The sequence below is a fragment of the Aquarana catesbeiana genome, unplaced genomic scaffold (genome assembly GCF_042186555.1).
Source record: "Aquarana catesbeiana isolate 2022-GZ unplaced genomic scaffold, ASM4218655v1 unanchor228, whole genome shotgun sequence".
NCBI lineage: Eukaryota > Metazoa > Chordata > Amphibia > Anura > Ranidae > Aquarana > Aquarana catesbeiana.
Window position 1 is genome coordinate 1,990,730 of NW_027362655.1, and position 19,753 is coordinate 2,010,482.

Sequence of the window (19,753 nt, forward strand, 5' to 3'; positions counted from 1 at the left end):
AAATTTACTTACAGAAAAAAAAGTAAAAAAAATTTTTTTTTCAAAATTTTTGGTCTTTTTTTGTTAAAAATAAAAAACCCAGCAGTGATTACATGCCAGCAAAAGAAAGCTGTTTGTGTGAAGAAAATGATAAAAAATTTGTTTGGGTACAGTGTATTATGACCGTGCAATTGTCATTCAAAGTGCGACAGCGCTGAAAGCTGAAAAATGGGCTGGGCGGGAAGGGGGTGTTCGTGCCTGGTAGGCAAATGGTTAAGTAATAAAAATTGATAACTGTATTCTTTTTGTGTGATTTCTCAGTGGCACATACAAAGTCCCATCCATGGTCTCCCTGCCTCGTCTGGCACAAAAAAAGGGGGTAATCTTGTTTTATTGATATGTAAAGGGATGGTGCCCACTGAGAAATAATATATGTGACTATAAAGAACTTCTCCACATATCTTTCTACATATATAGAAATATATTACTCCTGAGTCCAGCCTTTCTCAACCTCCAAAAGGTTTCTATGGGGCCCTGAGAAAATAGGATTTTTGGCTTACCTGTAAAACCCATTTCTTGGAGGACATCATGGGACATAGAGCATATTTTTAAATCCTTATTAACACTATTAAGTACCATCCACAGGTGATTGGACAATGGGGAAAAAGGCAGAAGTCCTCCCCTAGTGCATAACCCTGCCCCAGTAGGCAAGGCTCCAGTTTTGCAGCAAGCCATAGACCATAACACAGAGCGGAGGGATCTCCGTGTCTCCTGATATACTCCAAGAAATTTACTCTACAGGTAAACCAAAAAATCGTATTTTCTTTATCGTACATCACAGGACACAGAGCATCTTCTTAAATCCTTACTAACAGGGATGTTCCACTAGAACACAAGGGGAAGCCAACAAGTCAACAGGTTCCCTAAACAACCAGAAAATGGAAAGAACCTCATGCAGACACCTGCAAAAAAACACTGCACCCAAAATGCAGTTTCTCAGCGTCTCACACCCACCTAGTAAACATCAAAAAGCGTGCACCAATGACCAGGTAGAGGTTTCACAAACCTGATACACTGAAAAAAGTAGATAGTGTCATCCTCAATAAAAGGTGGAACCTGTCCTTTGAAACTGTGAGCTTGGGCAATAAGCTGACAAATTCAACAGAAAAAAATTAGACATGGAAACTGTGTTGTCGTTCTTTTTGGTGTTTTTGGTGCCACAAAAAGAAATGTGATCGCAGAATTGCAGCAGTCAACTACAGGTAAACCTGATAGCACAAAGAAATATGCAACATAAGAAAAACCTATTCCACAGATGACTGAGCCTGAGGACAAAGAAAGTTAATACATTGTTCTGGTTGAGATGAAAGGATAGAAGCCACTTTAGATAAAAAAAAGAGGTCAAAAAGCTATCTTAGAATGAAGGAAAAGACGAAGTAAGACTCCTTACAGAAAAGGACAGCAAGTTCCGAAGTTCTATGAGCTGAGGTAATGGCAACCAGAACACACAACCTTCCATGTCAAACAACAAAGGGAAAAAAAGGAAGGTCCTGAATAGGCTCAAATTGAGAATTCTGTAAAAACTGAAAGAACCAAATTAAAATTCCATGAAGCCAATGGCGGGCTGACTGGAGAAACAACATGTGTGACATCTAGTACAAAGGCATGCACCAAGAACAGGAACAGCAATCAGCTTCCAAAAGACAGCCAAAGCAAAAATATGACCCTTGATCATATACAAGGCCAGAAACAAAAAACCCTATTCGGAGGAATCCAAGATATGACAAGCAGGAAGCCTCTAGGTCAACACCAACCAAAATACGATTGCCAAGACTTTTGAAAAGTCTTCCTTGACTTAGTCATACTAGCCTTTAAAAAAATGCAGGAAAAACAAAAGGCCTAGACACCCCTGTCTCTTAAAACCTTTTTTACTGCAATAGCCAATCTGGTATGCCCACTGACAACATAAGGCTGGAATAATCTGGCCTTGCAACTGCAGAACTTGACTATCCAGAGATCCAAGGATTGTCCTCTGACAAGTCACAACATCGGAACACCATGTTCTCCTGGTCCCAGTCACAACATACAAAAGCACAGGAATTCCCTCCACCTGAATCCATTGAAGCAAATGAGGGAAACATGCAGCAGAGGGAAGGCAGAAGCAGGGATAACCAATCCCACAATGTCACCAGAGCAACTAACACAGATGCATGAAGGACGCTGGTCTTAAGATACACTTGCTTAGTTCCCCATTGAACCTCCAGATGAAGAGCTCGCTCCTACAGAGACAACTGCTGACAAATTCACCTGGCAAACAGCCATTCCTAGAGGGCGAGCGACTACTAGAGCTTTAACCCTTTGGCAGCCAAGCCCTGCAATCCACGTTCAAATTTAGGTGGCCAGTTTGCATTTTTTTCATTGTTTTTTTTTCCCTTACAGCTTTCAGAGTTTGTTAAAGACCCCCCCCCCCCCCAACCATACATTTTCTAAAAGCACATGAAGTATAGAATTAAAAAAATGTGCTACTGGTTTCTTTAGGCCCCACAATAGTTGGGCAAATGTTTATCAATTCGCTGTTTACATTAAAAATACACTAAAAACATTATAAGTGGATACATACATGGCAAAACTTACAAAATTCCCGCTAAATATAAAAGCTAGGACTGTATTGAGTTAATAAATATTTGTAAATTTTGAATTGTGCCTTTTTATGAAATGGTGAAAACTGAAGGTACGCAAAATGGCAAATAAAAACGATTTACTCCAAAAATCTGATGTTATCTTTTTTCCATTACAGATTTCAGAGTTTGTAAAAAGACCCCCCAAACCATATATTTTCTGAAAGCACATGACCAGTAGAATAAATAAAATGTGCTACTGATTTTTTAGGGTCCACAATAGTTGCGCAAATGTTTAGCAAAACGCTATTTCCACTAAAATTCATTATTAGTGGACAAACATAACATAACTTATAACATTTCTGCTATATTCCTACTAAGGCCTCGTTCACATGGGACGTACTAAAGTGTACACCTTTGGAGGGCCATGTTTACCCACATGGGATGCCCAGGTGTTTCGTGCATCCCCATGCAGGCAGTCTCATTCATGTCAATTAGGATGCAGTGGCTGCACGAGCACAGCCGCTGCTCCTAATCTGACATTGGTGTGGGTGTATGGCCCCCAACACAGACAGTGTGAGCTCAGGGACATGCACCTGGACCCACACGGATGTCAGATTAGGAGCAGCTGCTGTGTTTGTGCAGTTGCTACAAATGCACGGAACACCTGTGCATTCCTGTGCGGGTAAAAAGGGCCTCGCAGGGGCATAAACTGTAGCATGCCCTGTGTGAACGAGGCCTTACGTTTTTTTATTATTTGTATTTTATTTTTTACAATTTTATTTTTTATATTTTGTATTTTTTTTTGGGAGGAGGGCTTTGGTGAGATATCAGAAGTCCAAACAGACCCCAGATGCCTCTTATTTCAGACAGATACATGGACTGAAGACAGTCCCTTTCTCTCCAGCCTAACCTGCATATTACATGAATTAATAAGAATCTGTATAGAGACCCCTATTCATTCATAAACTGACACATAGTGAACATGGTTTACTATGTTCAGTTATCAATAGACACAGGAGCGATTGGTAATGATCACTGACTGTGTCCATTTAAGGAAAGGGAGGGGGCTGGTAATCACGTTTAACAACCCCCCCAGCCGCTCTCCTTGCTGACAGCTTCAGTTTGCCCCAGCAACAGCCAGCAGCAGGAGGAGGAGAGAAAGCATCACTACATGCAGGGGGCGTCTGGGATCGGTTGGGGGGTCGACTGCAGGGGGGGTCAGAATGGCCCCTGGGACATATGATTAGTCCATATAATTTTTACGCCATATGGACCTGGCAGCCAAAAGGGTTAATCTCAAAGTTCCGCCCAAGGCAGAGTAAGATTCATTTTCTCCTGGGCCATCTGATTTCTGGGAATTAGTTGAGTTACATAAACCCGGCTGTGGCGTTATCTAAGTAGACCCTCACAAGGACCTTCAGCCTTGTCAACCGATGCAGGAAAACAAGATTAAGCACTCCCAGTATTAGAGCATTGATATGCAACAACCCCACCAGTCATATCACAAAATGGAGAAAGCAGTCGCAAAGATGACAACCATTCCAGACCAAGGTTTTCTGGGGTGAAGAGACAATAGAATATATAATGACTGTGACCTCCCGCCCCGTGACTTGAGGACATTCCACAGTAAAGGCCTGGAGTGGAACTGGGAATAAGCCATAATGAGCGAACATGTGCCCTCTAGTGGCTGAAGGAGACACTGCAACCAAATACTCTTGAGAAGTACACAGAGCATGAAAAGCACACTGCCCCCCAGTGGCCACTGGGAGAACAGACAGATAGATCTCTTTTTCTTTTTTTTTTTTTAAAGAGAAACTGCAATATGTGGACTTACCATTACTGTTGCAGGACTCTGAACATAACAGGAGTCCAACCTTCACCCATCACAGTGGGCTTTGTCATAAAAGACCTTCAGGGACTGGGTCCCCCTTAGAGGCTCATTTACACTTGCTTTGGCTTCAACACACATAAATGGCTAGTTTACACTTGCTTCAAAACAAGGCTTCGGACAGGCTTTGTTAAAGCTTTCTGAACACTGTCACTAAATAAAATGGTTAGCTTACAGTCCTGTTTACACCTGCTTTTGCTTTGCTACAAAAATGATACCCCATGTAGCTTCAGTGGTGCTTCAAAGCCTCTATAGAAGTCTATGGCAAACCTTGCTTGAAGCCCCACCAAAGCCTCATTGAAGCTCTACCACAGCCTCATCGAAGCCTCAAGCAAAAGCAGGTGTAAACAGGACTGTGAGCTAAACATTTTATTTAGTGCCAGGGGCTTTGACTGGCGTTCAGAGAGCATTAACAAAGCGTGTCTGAAGCCATGTTTTGAAGCAAGTGTAAACTAGCCCTTAATCTGTGGTCCACTCCTCTTGACCTGTTTAACACCCTGCAGGAAAGCACCTTGGTCAGAACAACACTGCACAGGGTTTTCCATTATGCAGGGTCCAGTGCCATAAGGCTGCATTACAATAAACCCTGAGGAATCTCCTCTCCTATCCAATGAGACTTGGGTACCATCCATTTTGGCTGACAGCTTTGTCGAATAGATCCGATTGAAGTCCTTGATTCTCAGTAGAACCATTCCAGACCTCCCAGAGCAGATGTGGCACATCAGTGAGCACCACCTTACAGAGATGGTGAAAAGACTGAGGTAATTTCGTCTCTAGGAGGGGCTATATAGGGGGAACTTCCTATCTATTGGTTGCCAGTGTCCATTAACCTATAGGTGGCATATAACCCACATAGTAATTGCTATGGCTGCTCTGTGTCCCGTGAAGTATGATAAAGAAAGAAGACATTGACCTCAACTCTCTGCCGTCTAGTAGACATAAGGCCTGCTGACCCATATAGTGGGACTGATGCTGATACAGCGATCCTGGTCAGCTGAGAGAGCACTGTGCACTGGTTACCCCAGGTGATCACCCACCTAGCCTGACACTTACCAGTTGAAGGAAAAAATTCCCTAGGCCTCCCTGAGCACCACTTTCAATGTGTAGTGCTACGGAGGCCTAGAGTGTAGCTCCATATAGTGTCCATAATGTGGTATTACTAATGCAGTGCCACGCTATTGCCACTAGATAAACGAACAGATGAACTAGATGAAAATACAGACAATATTCATCATAGCTGAGCAAATGTGAGTCAAACTTACAAACTTATTCAACTGTTTTTTTTTTTAAAACAGACCTCTAATGCCGCGTACACGCGATCGGAAATTCGGCCAGCAAAAGACCGATGAGAGCTTTTGGTCGGAAAATGCGACCGTGTGTACGCTCCATCGGACTTTTGCTGGCCGAATTCCAGCCAGCAAAAGATTGAGAGCATGTTCTCAATTTTTCGGTCGGAAGAAGTTCCTATCCGAAAATGCGATCATCTGTAGCAATTCCGACGCTCAATATTCCTATGCATGCTCAGGAAACAATTCGACGTATGCTCAGAAGCACTGGACTTCATTTTCTCGGCTCGTCGTAGTGATGTACGTCACCACGTTCTTGACGGTCAAAAGTTTAGCGAACTTTTGTGTGACCGTGTGTATGCAAGGCAAGCTTGAGAGGAATCCTGTCGGAAAAGCCATCATATCTTTTTCCATCCAAAATCCCGATCGTGTGTATGCGGCATCAGTGTTGTGAAACGACAACAGGAGAGGGGGTTTAGGGACTTTTCAGAAGCCAAAACCTGGTGAGGTTACGTATTTCCATCCCTATGGGACTTTAAATGAAAACAGGACCCGGTAAGGTCGTGTATTTCCATCCCTTATATATCAAAAAAGGGGGAGCAAGGAGGATGGGACTTTGTATGAAGCATATGGTAGCGAGAGGGTAATTAGCTGAATAAAGGAATTTTATTGCTATACAAAACTTGTAGACATGCATATATAATCATGACGGTAAAAAAGTATATACAGTTACAATAATAGCCATGAAATAACATAACCATAATTGTGATAGATTATACAAAATAGATCGATCATAAACAAAAATATAGCAAGAATCTGTTCAATAAAACTGTAATAAAATTCCATAATGCAGCAAACCAAGATTGGATCAGCATGTAGTTATAAGGTAATGCCTGCAGGACCTAAGGCTTCACTGAGCCTGTAAAGGTAAAAGTTGTATGGTAACTTGAAATATGGGTAGAAAGAGGTTGAAACACGGCATTAATTAGCTCTACGCGTTTCGTGGCTGATACGCCACTCGTCAGGAGCATGCGCGTGGTAGTCTAAAATGAAAATGATGTAGAAGTTGTCAATCATCATAAGGACATAAATTGAGGTAAAGTAAAACCTCAAATGGCACCGAAGTGCATACTTACTAATAGTTGGTCGGTTTCTGGTGTGGGGGCGAGGTGCCAGAGGGCATCGGGGAGCATCTCCAACCGGGAGCCGCGGTGGACAGCCCAGCGGGGGCGACCAAAGGTGGGCCATCAGAGTGGGCAAGGGACCACCAGGCATCACTGTAGTGAAGTGAAAAAAGTTGAGGTGGGAAGGAAAACCAACAGACGACTGTTGGTTTTCCTTCCCACCTCAACTTTTTTCACTTCACTACAGTGATGCCTCGTGGTCCCTTGCCCACTCTGATGGCCCACCTTTGGTCGCCCCCGCTGGGCTGTCCACCGCGGCTCCCGGTTGAAGATGCTCCCCGATGCCCTCTGGCACCTCGCCCCCACACCAGAAACCGACCAACTATTAGTAAGTATGCACTTCGGTGCCATTTGAGGTTTTAATTTACCTCAATTTATGTCCTTATGATGATTGACAACTTCTACATCATTTTCATTTTAGACTACCACGCGCATGCTCCTGACGAGTGGCGTATCAGCCACGAAACGCGTAGAGCTAATTAATGCCATGTTTCAACCTCTTTCTACCCATATTTCAAGTTACCATACAACTTTTACCTTTACAGGCTCAGTGAAGCCTTAGGTCCTGCAAGCATTACCTTATAACTACATGCTGATCCAATCTTGGTTTGCTGCATTATGGAATTTTATTACAGTTTTATTGAACAGATTCTTGCTATATTTTTGTTTATGATCGATCTATTTTGTATAATCAATCACAATTATGGTTGTTATTTCATGGCTATTGTTGTAACTGTATGTACTTTTTTACTTTCATGATTATATATGTCTACAAGTTTTGTATAGCAATAAAATTCCTTTATTCAGCTAATTACCCTCTCGCTACCATATGCTTCATACAAAGTCCTATCCTCCTTGCTCCCCCTTTTTTGGATCAGTGTTGTGAATACTTACACCACAAAATGTACTCAGCCTGAATGAAAGGTAATGACTTAATTTTTATTTTTCTGCTGCTATCAATGGCCAATACGGTACAACACTTCATCCATGTCTTTGGTGATCTCTGATCTCCTTATGAACTGTTTCTTACATGATGAAGATCAGCCATGGAGTATATCTGAGGTGTATATCAGGGTGTGCTTCTTCCCCACATGAGACCTGAAATGTCCAGCAACATTCATATAGAAGACATTTCCCGCCCTCAAGGCACTAATACACCTCAAGGGTTGTGTGTGATCCCTGATGTACAGGAAGACAGGACTTCAGTCAGGAACAATTCGCTCACTCAGGACAGGAATACGGCTTCTCCCCCGTGTGAGATCTCTGATGTCTGTAAAGATAGGACTTGTATGAAAAACATTTCCCGCACTCAGGGCAAGGATACGACTTCTCTCTGGTGTGAGATCTCTGATGTTTGTAAAGATGGGACTTCTGTGAAAAACATTTCCCGCACTCAGAACAGAAATATGGCTTCTCCCCTGTGTGATATCTCTGATGTTTGTAAAGATTTGACTTGCTTGAAAAAGATTTCCCGCACTCAGAACAGGAAGGTGGCTTCTCCCCCGTGTGAGATCTCTGATGTATTTTAAAACTGGAATTGTCTGAAAAACATTTCCCACACTCAGGACAGGAATACGGCTTCTCCCCCGTGTGAGATCTCTGATGTGTGTGAAGATGGGACTTCATTGAAAAACTTTTTCCGCACTCAGGACAGGAATACGGCTTCACCCCCGTGTGAGAGCTCTGATGTGTGTGAAGATGGGACTTCATTATAAAACATTTCCCGCACTCAGTACAGGAATACGGCTTCTCTCCTGTGTGAGATCTTTTATGTACATTTAGTTTGAATTTAAAAGGGAAACATTTCCCACACTCAGCACAGGAATGCGGCTTCTCCCCCGTGTGAGATCTCTGATGTCTGTTAAAACTGGAATTGTCTGAAAAACATTTCCCACACTCAGGACAGGAATACGGCTTTTCTCCTGTGTGAGAGCTCTGATGTGTGTGAAGCTGGGACTTTATTGAAAAACATTTCCCGCACTCAGGACAGGAATATGGCTTCTCCCCCGTGTGAGATCTCTGATGTGTGTGAAGATGGGACTTCATTAAAAAACATTTCCCGCACTCAGTACAGGAATACGGCTTCTCTCCTGTGTGAGATCTTATATGCACATCAAGATTGGATTTAAAAGGGAAACATTTCCCACACTCAGCACAGGAATACAGCTTCTCCCCTGTGTGAGATTTCTGATGTGTGTTCAAACTGGACTTCACTGAAAAACATTTCCCACACTCAGGACAGGAATACGGTTTTTCCCCTGTGTGAGTTTTTTTATGGCTATTAAGTTTGGATTTAGAATAGAAACACTTCCCGCACTCAGCACAAGAATACGGCTTCTCTCCTGTGTGAGATCTCTGATGTATTGAAAGACTGGACCTCACTGAAAAACATTTCCCACACTCAGGACAGGAATACGGCTTCTCACCTGTGTGAGATCTTTTATGCACATCAAGAATGCATCTAAAACGGAAACCCTTCCCGCACTCAGTACAGGAAAACCTCTTATCTGTTGGAAGGACGGCACTGTCCCTCACAGTCTGAGGTTCCTCAGGATAAGAGGAATACGATGGTCCATCTACACTGTGTGGTGCCGGATGGACATTTGAGGTAGCCGGGTTTTCTCCTGGACTATACTGTGTGATGTCCTCATCTTCTACTTTACAGTCTGGAGACAAAGTGAGACAATCCTCTGAGGTTTTCCTCATCTCCCGTCCATGTACTAAAATAGAAATAAAAAGATTACTACTAGACATGAGCATGAGTAACTAGTAAATGGGTCCTCTGATCTCCTACCAGTTCATTTCTTTATTCATGGACCTTAGTCAGAGAATGAGGAAACAACGAGAACTGTCTTTTATAGGAGTGATAGTGATGAGGAGATTATAGGACGAGTGTCCCCACCCCCTCTATAACTTGCTGCCATCTTCTCAACACAAGAAGTCCTGCACTTCCTTATTTAGTCCATGATTTAGTCATGAATAACAGCAGGGCTGAGCCCCACCAGAGGTCAGAGAGTGAGGATGGGGGGAGAACAACCAAGATGAAGACTGGACTGATCCTGAAGACCACCATCATTGGGTTATTGACTCCTCCCTCATTATCACTTTCTGTTTAAGGTTCCAAAGTTTGAGGATATTATCACATTATTATCAACATGTAAAAGTCTGTGCTCCAATCAAATCATCAGATATAAAATGTCCAGCTGGTAGAAAATGTGTGTAACAAAAGAGAATACATATTATGTTTATATATAGCAGTGGGTAGAGGAGAGAGATCAGAAGTCAGGAAGTCAGGACTATGTAATGTACAAAATATTGTATAAGATACAACAGATAGGACTATATAGTATCAGAATGATGTAATGTACAACATAGAGTATATAGTGCAGGGGTCAGGAGTATGTAATGTACAATACCAATTATACAGTGTAAGGGTTCAGACTGATAATATTGGTATTCAGTAATCAATGAAAGGTTAAATGTTTACATGAGACAAGCTGAAGAGGTCCCACACCGCTGCCTCCCATCTCCTGAGACTGCACTCAGTGACTTGGGTCTGAGACTATACAGACATATCCCTCCACCCGGCACAGCCAGCAGACAACAGAGCAAGTAATCCTGGGAGAATTGTTCTGGCAGAGATCTTGCTAGATGCGGACATGGGTAAGAAGACTCAAAGTACATTCCCCAGGTGCCTAGGTCTAGTAACACATATGGTGAAAAATAATATTCTTCTGCCAGCTGAACCCCAGATGCTCCATAAATCCAGTCTAAATACATAAATAGCATCTGCAGCACAGAGAAGGAACATTATCTGAGAGAAATACAGGAATACAGGACGGGGAACACAGCTCAGGAAAGTGACCAGGGGATTACAGGCTGATATCACCCAGTCCTTGTCCTACTCTGGACCAATCAGTGAGCAGTATGGGTGGAGGAATGTATTTAGTGTTAATGACCCACCTGTGCTGATCTCTGTAGGAGTGTCCTCCTCTATAAATGTCCCCGTTATTCCATCCTCCTCCATAGACTGCTGATCATCCCTCACATACCTCTCTTCTTCTTCTGCTTTAACCTCAAATTCTATATCGATTGGATCTCCACTCTAAATCAAGAAAATGAGAGTGAATATCATCTGTAAAATATAAGCTTTAATATTGTGATATCAAAATCCACACATTGTCTCTATAAGTGTGTTTTATAAGCTCTGTCCCACCAACCTTGTAACAGTGAGGGATGGTGTGATCTTCCTGTGTGGAATCCCAGGAATACAGAGGACGGGGACATCTCTCTGGTGGGTTCCCATTACTGGATCTATCTGTAGGAAACACACACACTGACTGAATACATTGTTTCTATGTGTTTATCAGATGATGGGGGATCTAGATGGACCCTTTGTACTGTTCTCTCCTTTACAATAAAGTCTCCTCTTACCCGGTGATGTGAGGGGCGGCTGATTGTCCATCATGAAGTCCTTGTAGAGATCCTTGTGTCCTTCTAAATACTCCCACTCCTCCATGGAGAAATAGACAGTGACATCCTGACACCTTATAGGAACCTGACACACACAATGATACAGTCACCATCCAGACACATCCCTTGTCTGTTACTGGATAATGTCCCAGAATTCCCAGCACCGCTCACCTCTCCTGTCAGCAGCTCCATCATCTTCTCGGTGACTTCTAGAATGTTCTGCATGTTGTGTCTCTCAGGTTTTAGGGAGTCACATGGAGGCACTGTGATGGTCATATGATCACCTGACTTCACAAGAGGAAATCTCTATATTGAGGAACAAATAGGAATATCATGTTAGAATCCCAAAATCCTCCTCACCTCTCTGGTCAGGTCTGTGTTTTTTTTATTAGAGATAAGAGTGATGTCATGTGACCTCCCAGAATCCTTCTCACCTCTCCAGTCAGGTCTGTGCATGGGCGGACTGACAAGTCGGTCTATTCGGTCGTGGTTCAAGGGACCCGCCATTGAAGGGGCCCCAGAAGCGCCACCTGCTGTAACTCGCAGGACACCCGCGGCCCCCGGCGACCATCTTTCTGGGCCCCAGCAATGCCTCAAAAGATAAGGGGGAGGGTGAGCACTGCTGGACCAAACAGAGCAGCGATCTTCCGCTTACGCAGGGACCGCTGTCATCTGATGTCCCGCCTTCTGTCAGACTTCACACTGCTCCAATGCTGGGGGATGTGTGACGTCTATCATCGGATGACAGTGGCCGCCAGGTGTCACAGCGGGAGAGACCCGCTCTGTGTGATCCAGCAGCTCTCCTCTCTAAAGCCCATGCACTGGAGAGGCTGCATTAAGGGGGGCTACAATCATGGGCACAGTGAGGCTGTAATCATGGGCACAGTGAGGCTACAATCATGGGCACAGTGAGGCGCCTTTCATGGGCACAGTGAGGCTTCATTCATGGGCACAGTGAGGCCGCAATCATGCGCACAGTGAGGCCGCAATCATGGGCACAGTGAGGCTGCATTCATGGGCACAGTGAGGCTACAATCATGGGCACAATGAGGCTAGAATTATGGGCACAGTGAGGCTACAAACATGGGCACAGTGAGGCTATAACCATGGGCACAGTGAGGCAACAATCATGGGCACAGTGAGGCCGCAGTCATGGGCACAGTGAGGCTGCAATCATGGGCACAGTGATGCTGCAATCATGGGCACAGTGACGCTGCAATCAAGGACACAATGAGGCTGTAATCGTGGACACAGTGAGGCTGCATTCATGGGCACCGGTGAAGCTGTGCTGATGGGCACTGGCAAGGCTGTATTGAGAGGTACTGGTGAGGCTGAATTGAGGGGCACTGGTGAGGCTGTATTGAGGGGCACTGGTGAGGCTGCATTGATGGGCACTGGTGAGCGCTGCGCTGATGGGCACTGGTTAGTCTGCATTGAGGGGACACTGGTGAGACTGCATTGATGGGCACTGGTTAGGCTTCGCTGATGGGCACTGGTGAGGATGCATAGATGGGACACTGGTGAGGCTGCATTGATGGGCACTGGTGAGGCTGCATTAATGGGCACTGTTTAAGGCTGCTTTGAGTGGCACTGATGAGGCTGCATTGATGGGGCTCTTTCCAACATAGACTCTGAAATGGACACAGAGAGGACCCACAAACAATGTCATTACGTGTTGCACTGCGTGCCTCCGCACACTGGTCCTGCTGCAAACCTTTTAGCTCTGCCAACCCGGATAGGGCAGAGATCGCCACCTCCCTCACCTTGGCAATAGTGCCCAGAATTGCGGAAGAGGAGAGGACACACCAGCCAGCCACAGCAGGGCCAGGGTGCGAGCCAGGCAGCCACCCATGCCGGTGACCCACCAACAGAAGAGCCAGCCACCCACGGTGATCCACCCCCACCAGGGAGCCAGCCAGCCACAGCAGGGAGCCAGCCAGCCACAGAGGACGTGGGAACTACAAGACTCTGGTCCGTCCGCACCTGGAGTATGCTGTCCAGTTCTGGGCACCAGTCCTTAAGAAGGATGTACTGGAAATGGAGCGAGTACAAAAAAGGGCAACAAAGCTAATAAAGGGTCTGGAGGATATTAGTTATGAGGAAAGGTTGCGAGCACTGAACTTATTCTCTCTGGAGAAGAGACGCTTGAGAGGGGATGTGATTTAAATTTATAAATGCCATACTGGTGACCGCACAATAGGGATAAAACTTTTTCGCAGAAGGGAGTTTAACAAGACATGTGGTCACTCATTAAAATTAGAAGAAAAGAGGTTTAACCTTAAACTATGTAGAGGGTTCTTTACTGTAAGAGCGGCAAGGATGTGGAATTCCCTTCCACAGGCGGTGGTCTCAGCAGGGAGCATTGATAGCTTCAAGAAACTATTACATAAGCACCTGAACGACCACAACATACAGGGATATACAATGTAATACTGACATATAATCACACACATAGGTTGGACTTGATGGACTTGTGTCTTTTTTCAACCTCACCTACTATGTAACTATGTAACTATGTAACAAGCCACATCTACAGCACCCATAGTTAAGGTAAGAGGAGCGCTACACAGTGCCAATTTTATTTCTATTTTGTGAGAGGTTGGGGCAGGTGTGAGAGTCATGGAACATCGAGGGGGACCCGTGAGGACCAGAGTGAATCTAATGGGACCTGGGGAGGACTCTTTCTAACAAACTCTATAATAGACACTGAAAGGGCCTCTGTTAGAGATACCCCCCTTCAGGTCCCATTAGACTCTTTTGTAGCCTCTAATGGGTCCCGGAGGGGGTCTCTCTCTAACAAAGAATCTCTAATGGACACTATTAAAGAGAGTCCCCCCTTCAGGTCCCATTAAAAAAAAAAGGCAGAAGTTGTACTTTGTGCAAAATGTAGGGGCGGGGTTAGGGGGTAGGTCATGGGCAGGGTCAGGGGTAGGTCATGGGCAGGGTCAGGGGTGGGTCATGGGCAGGGGCTGACAGGGGGCCCTTGCTTTTTTTGGTCTGGGGGCCCTGAATGTTGTCAGTCTGCCCCTGGGTCTATGTTTTATTAATAGAGATAAGAGTGATGTCATGTGACCTTCCAGAATCCTCCTCACCTCTCCGGTCAGGTCTGTGTTTTATTAATAGAGATAAGAGTGATGTCATGTGACCTTCCAGAATCCTCCTCACCTCTCCGGTCAGGTCTGTGTTTTATTAATAGAGATAAGAGTGATGTCATGTGACCTCCCAAAATCCTCCTCACCTCTCCGGTCAGGTCTGTGTTTTATTAATAAAGATAAGAGTGATGTCATGTGACCTTCCAGAATCCTCCTCACCTCTCCAGTCAGGTCTGTATTTTATTAATAGAGATAAGAGTGATGTCATGTGACCTCCCAGAATCCTCCTCACCTCTCCGGTCAGCAAGTAGATGATCTCCAGGGTGAGGTTTAGTATCTTCTCAGTGATGTGACTCCGGTCCTCCTCCATCCTCATTGGTGCCATCATTTGATCTATACAGGTCTCCTTGTAGACGGATAACTTTGGGAAATTAAAGTAAGAATTATTAGAATGGTATTGGTCACACAATAATAGGATATAGATGTGAGGAGGGTAATAGGAGGGTTGCTGTACATTTAAAGTGGTTGTAAACCCTTACGGATGACTTTGGCCTACAGGTAAGCCTAGATTAAGGCTTACCTGTAGATCCAAGAAATATCTCCTAAACCTACACGGTTTAGGAGATATTTGCAAAAAGACAGGCACCGCTGTCTGCTGCGCGCAGGCGCACTGAGCATGCCGCTGCTAACGGCGATATGCCTTTAGTGGTGGCTCCCATGCGCGGGAGTGACGTCATCGTGGCTCCGGCCAATCACAGCGCCGGAGCTACGATACCCGGAAAGAAGATGGAAGCTCCGTAGCAGAGGGGACAGCGGTGACATTGCAGGCTCCTGTGTCAGGTAAGTGACACATAATGGGCTACTATGCATAGTAGCCCATTATGCTTTACCTTTGCAGGGAAACAAAGAGGAAGTAAACCCATCAGGGTTTACTTCCTCTTTAAGGACTACTACCCCCAGGGGAACACATTTATTATTACTATACAGGATTTATATAGAGCCAACAATTTGCAGCGCATTACAACATGAGGACAGGCAGTACAATTACAATACAATACAATACAGGAGAAATCAGAGGGCCCTGCTTGGTACAGATTACAATCTAGGCGGGAGGGTCAAGTGATACAAAAAGTAATAACGGTGGGGGGATGGGCTGATGGAGAAAATAAAAGTAAGGTTGTTAGGTGGGGGCAGGATAGGCTTCTCTGCAGAGATGAGTTTTCAGTGATCATCTAAAAGCAATCAGAGTAGGAGATAGTCAGACAGATTGGGGTAGGGAGTTTCATAGGATATGAGAGGCTAAGGAGAAATCCTGGAGGCGAGCATGGGAGGGGGTTACAAGGGAACTAGAGAGCAGGAGGTCTTGGGAGGAACAAAGAGAACAATTTGGTTGGTATTTTGAGACTAGGTTAGTGATATAGGTGGGAGTTGAGTTATGGATGGCTTTGTAAGTTATTGTTAGTAGTTTGAATTTAACTCGTTGGGTGAGCGGAAGCCAGTGCAGGGATTGACAGAGAGGGGTAGGAGACACTGAGCAGTTTGTAAGGTGGATGAGTCCGGCAGCAGCATTCATGATGGACTGAAGGGGGGATGACCTATGTAAGGTTAAGCCAATGAGGAGGGAGTTGCAGGTGACTAGGGAGTGAATTAGAAGCTTTGTGGTGTCATTGGTTAGAAAGGGGCGTTTCTTATAAATGTTGCAGAGGTTGACGCGGCAAGCTGTGGACACTCCAGTCAATGGATATGGGACCTAGGCATGCGGGGACAGGTTTATAGGTGTGCCGTTGATTTTGACAGAGAAATCAGGGGAAGAGGAACATGGGGGAGGAAATATTATGAGCTCAATTTTGGATAGGTTGAGTTTGAGGAAGTGGTGTGGCCATGAGACTAATATGTCTGTTAGTAAATTGGTGATGCGTGAGCAGACTGATGCTGTGAGCTAAGAGGTTGAGAGATAGATGTGAGTGTCATCAGTGTAGAAATGATATTGAAAGCCATGGGAGGCAATCAACTGACCCAGGGAGAAGGGTGTAGACTGAGAATAGGAGAGGTCCAAGAACAGACCCTTGGGAAACCCCAACAGAGAAAGGAAGAGAAGAGGGGGTAGAATTGTAAGTGACACTGAAGGTGCGGTGGGATAGGTAGGATGAGAACCAGTGAAAAGTACAGTCATGGAGATCAAAGGAGTGGAGTTTTTTGAGGAGAAGGGGGTGGTCCACCGTATCAAAGGCAGCAGAGAGGTCCAGGAGTAGGAGTACAGAATTGTTTCCATTGGTTTTAGCTTTCTCTGTAAGGAGAGTTTCTGTGCAGTGTTGAGGGTGAAATCTAGACTGAAGGGGGTCAAGAAGTTTGTTCTCAGTCAGATGGTCACCTAGTCAGTTGTAGACCAAACGTTCAAGGAGTTTGGAGGAAAGGTGGAGTAAGCAGATAGGTTGTTAAGATTAGTGGGGTCCAGTGAGGGCTTTTTAAGGATGTAGGTGACTAGCGCATGTTGGGGAAGATGCCAGAAGGAGAGATTGAAGATGTGGGTTAGAGAGTGTAGAATGGAGCCAGAGTGTGAACTTAGCATTAGTGAGGTAGCAGGGTCCAGAGAGTAGGTTGTTAGGTGGGCTTTGGAAAAAAGATTAGCAACCTCATCTATAGTAGCAGGGTTGAATGAGGGAAGTAATGACTGTACCTGTGGACATGGTGTGTTAAATAGGGATGCATATGGGCATTGGAGATCTTCTCACAATTTGAATCAATCTTATTTTTGAAGTGATTGGCGATCACTGTCCTGGGCAGTGAGTGATTTAGTAGGTGGAGGCAGTGGAAGACGAAGAAGAGAGTTAAAGGTAAAGAAGAGTTGACAGGGACTGGATGAGAAGGTGTTAATGAAAGTGATAAAATAGGTCTGCTTGGCAGTGAGGAGGCAGGAATTGTATTTTTGGAGGGCAGATTTATATTAGTTGAAGTCTTTTTTGGATTTAGTCTTTTGCCTCAGGTGCTAAAGAGCGCTGCTATGTTTTTTGAGATGTCTGTAAGGGTCGGGGCCTGTTGTAGACAGAAGTGGCTAGGTTGGGGCAAGACAGAGATGAGATTTTGTAATAGAGGTGGTCAGTAGCAGAGAAGAGTAGGGTTGAGGTGGCGAAGGTTTCTAGGGGGTAACTGTTAGGCGGTTTGAGGGAGAGAAGGTGGAAGACAGGGAGAGAGCGAAACTAATAAGGTGCTGATCAGAGAGTGGGAGAGGATTGTGTAGTGATGTAGTAGTGGGATGATGATTATTAATGAATTATTATTATTATAATGTGAGTCATTTCCCGTAGCAATTGGTTCTTCCAGAGAATGCATTTATTGACTCAACAGGTAACCAAATCCAACAGAGGTATAGACAAGGTAGATGACAGGATATTCATGCAACATTCAGACACCTTCAGAGAACCCAGTTTCTCCTGTCACATTTTAGCCAAACAGGGCCTTCCCTCTTATACATATTTTCTTCCCATGGATCATAAAAACAAGCAATTTGATTGGCCAATTCTGTTAGGCCTTTGATCTGATTCTGTCCTTCAGAGTGACAGATAATGACCCTAAGGTGGGAACAGCTGCAGTCATAAAACTACCACTTGGTTTGACCCTTGAGGTGGTCTTTTATTAACATTAACATAGCACAGAGTCATTATCTGTCCCTTTGTTCTGCCTTCTGAGTAACAGACGATGACCCCCTAGCTATGGACAACTGCAGTCATAAACTAACATAGCACAGAGTCACCATCTGTCCCAATTCTGACAAATTCTGGCCTGGTCAATATCTCAGTACTGTAGGTGTACGTACAGTATATGCATACATACATATATTATACACACACATATAAAATGCACTACATATTGTTGGTGAGGTTGCATGGAGTTCATAGATAGGAGAATACAAGGTCAAGGGCGTTACCATCAGAGTGAGTAGAAACCTGTATTCATTGCTTCAGGTCAAATGAAGAGGTTAGACTGAGAAGTTTAGAAGTAGCAGAAGTATTAGCATTAACAGGGATGTTGAAGTCACTCAGAATGATTGTGGGGATTTCACAACAGAGAAATGGGAGAAAATAGACAAATACAATGTGCCTCTGAGGAGGAGAGTGTCAGAGAGGGAGGTGGGTGAAGTTCCTGATAGGTGCTGCACAGTGGCGGCTGGTGCTCCATTTTTTTAGGGGGGCGCAAACAAAATCTCAACCAACCCCCCCCCCACTTCACTCGCCCGTGATGGGACAGATAGACAGACAGATAGAAAGATATACAGATAGATAGATAGATAGATAGATAGATAGATAGATAGATAGATAGATAGATAGATAGATAGATAGATAGATAGATAGATAGACAGATAGAAAGATATACAGATAGATATACAGTTATATAGATAGATATACAGATAGATAGATATACAGACAGACAGACATACAGATATACAGATAGATAGATATACAGATAGATAGATATACAGTTATATAGATAGATTTACAGTTATACAGATAGATATACAGATAGATAGATATACAGTTATATAGATAGATTTACAGTTATACAGATAGATATACAGGTAGATAGATACTTAGATAGAGAGAGATATGCAGTTATACAGATAGAATAGAGAGAGAGAGAGAGAGATGAGATGATAGAATGTACAGCATGACTGTAGGACGCAGTGCTGGGAGCCCCCGTGATATACACATACAGGAGATGTGTGATGAAGGCTCCAGCAAATTGTCGGGTGAAGGGCTGGAGCAGAGGTTGATTCCAGGCAGGGCAGAGGTGAAGCACGGCTCCCTCCACCCTCCGATCACAGACTAAGAAGAGTATAACACGGTGGACAGACAATTAAAGGCTGTTACTAGTAACACATTACCTTACCTTGCTTCTCCATTCACACGAGCCGAAACAGGAAGTGACACGCCGCCCAGTTACAGCACCGCCCAGAAATGAAGACATGAAGGAGAATGCCCCAATCAGCATCTAGAGGCGCACTGCACAACGCCACAGGGCATCAAAAAACCCCGCAAATGAAGCGTCTTGCCTGCAATCATGGGATTGCATTGGCATGACGCTTCCATAGTGCACCGTGTCCGGCGCCCGCCCGGAACACAGTGCACTTCTTAAAGGAACTTTTTTTTTTTTAAAGGGACATTTTTTATTTATTTTTTGACTGGGGGGGGCGGCGCCCATGCGCCGCCTATGGACGGGCCGCCACTGGGGCTAG

The 19,753-nt window shown here is 44.5% G+C and overlaps 2 protein-coding genes and 1 pseudogene across 2 annotated transcripts in view; 1 reads left to right on the forward strand and 2 right to left on the reverse strand.

Annotated features, from left to right (window-relative positions):
• LOC141121652 (uncharacterized) overlaps positions 1–19,753 on the reverse strand; it is a 447,439-nt gene that overhangs the window by 159,776 nt on the left and 267,910 nt on the right. The window lies entirely within an intron of this gene.
• The window catches only part of LOC141121729 (uncharacterized), a 373,994-nt gene that overhangs the window by 45,448 nt on the left and 308,793 nt on the right, over positions 1–19,753 (forward strand). The window lies entirely within an intron of this gene.
• LOC141121721 (uncharacterized) overlaps positions 1–19,753 on the reverse strand; it is a 44,842-nt pseudogene that overhangs the window by 22,438 nt on the left and 2,651 nt on the right.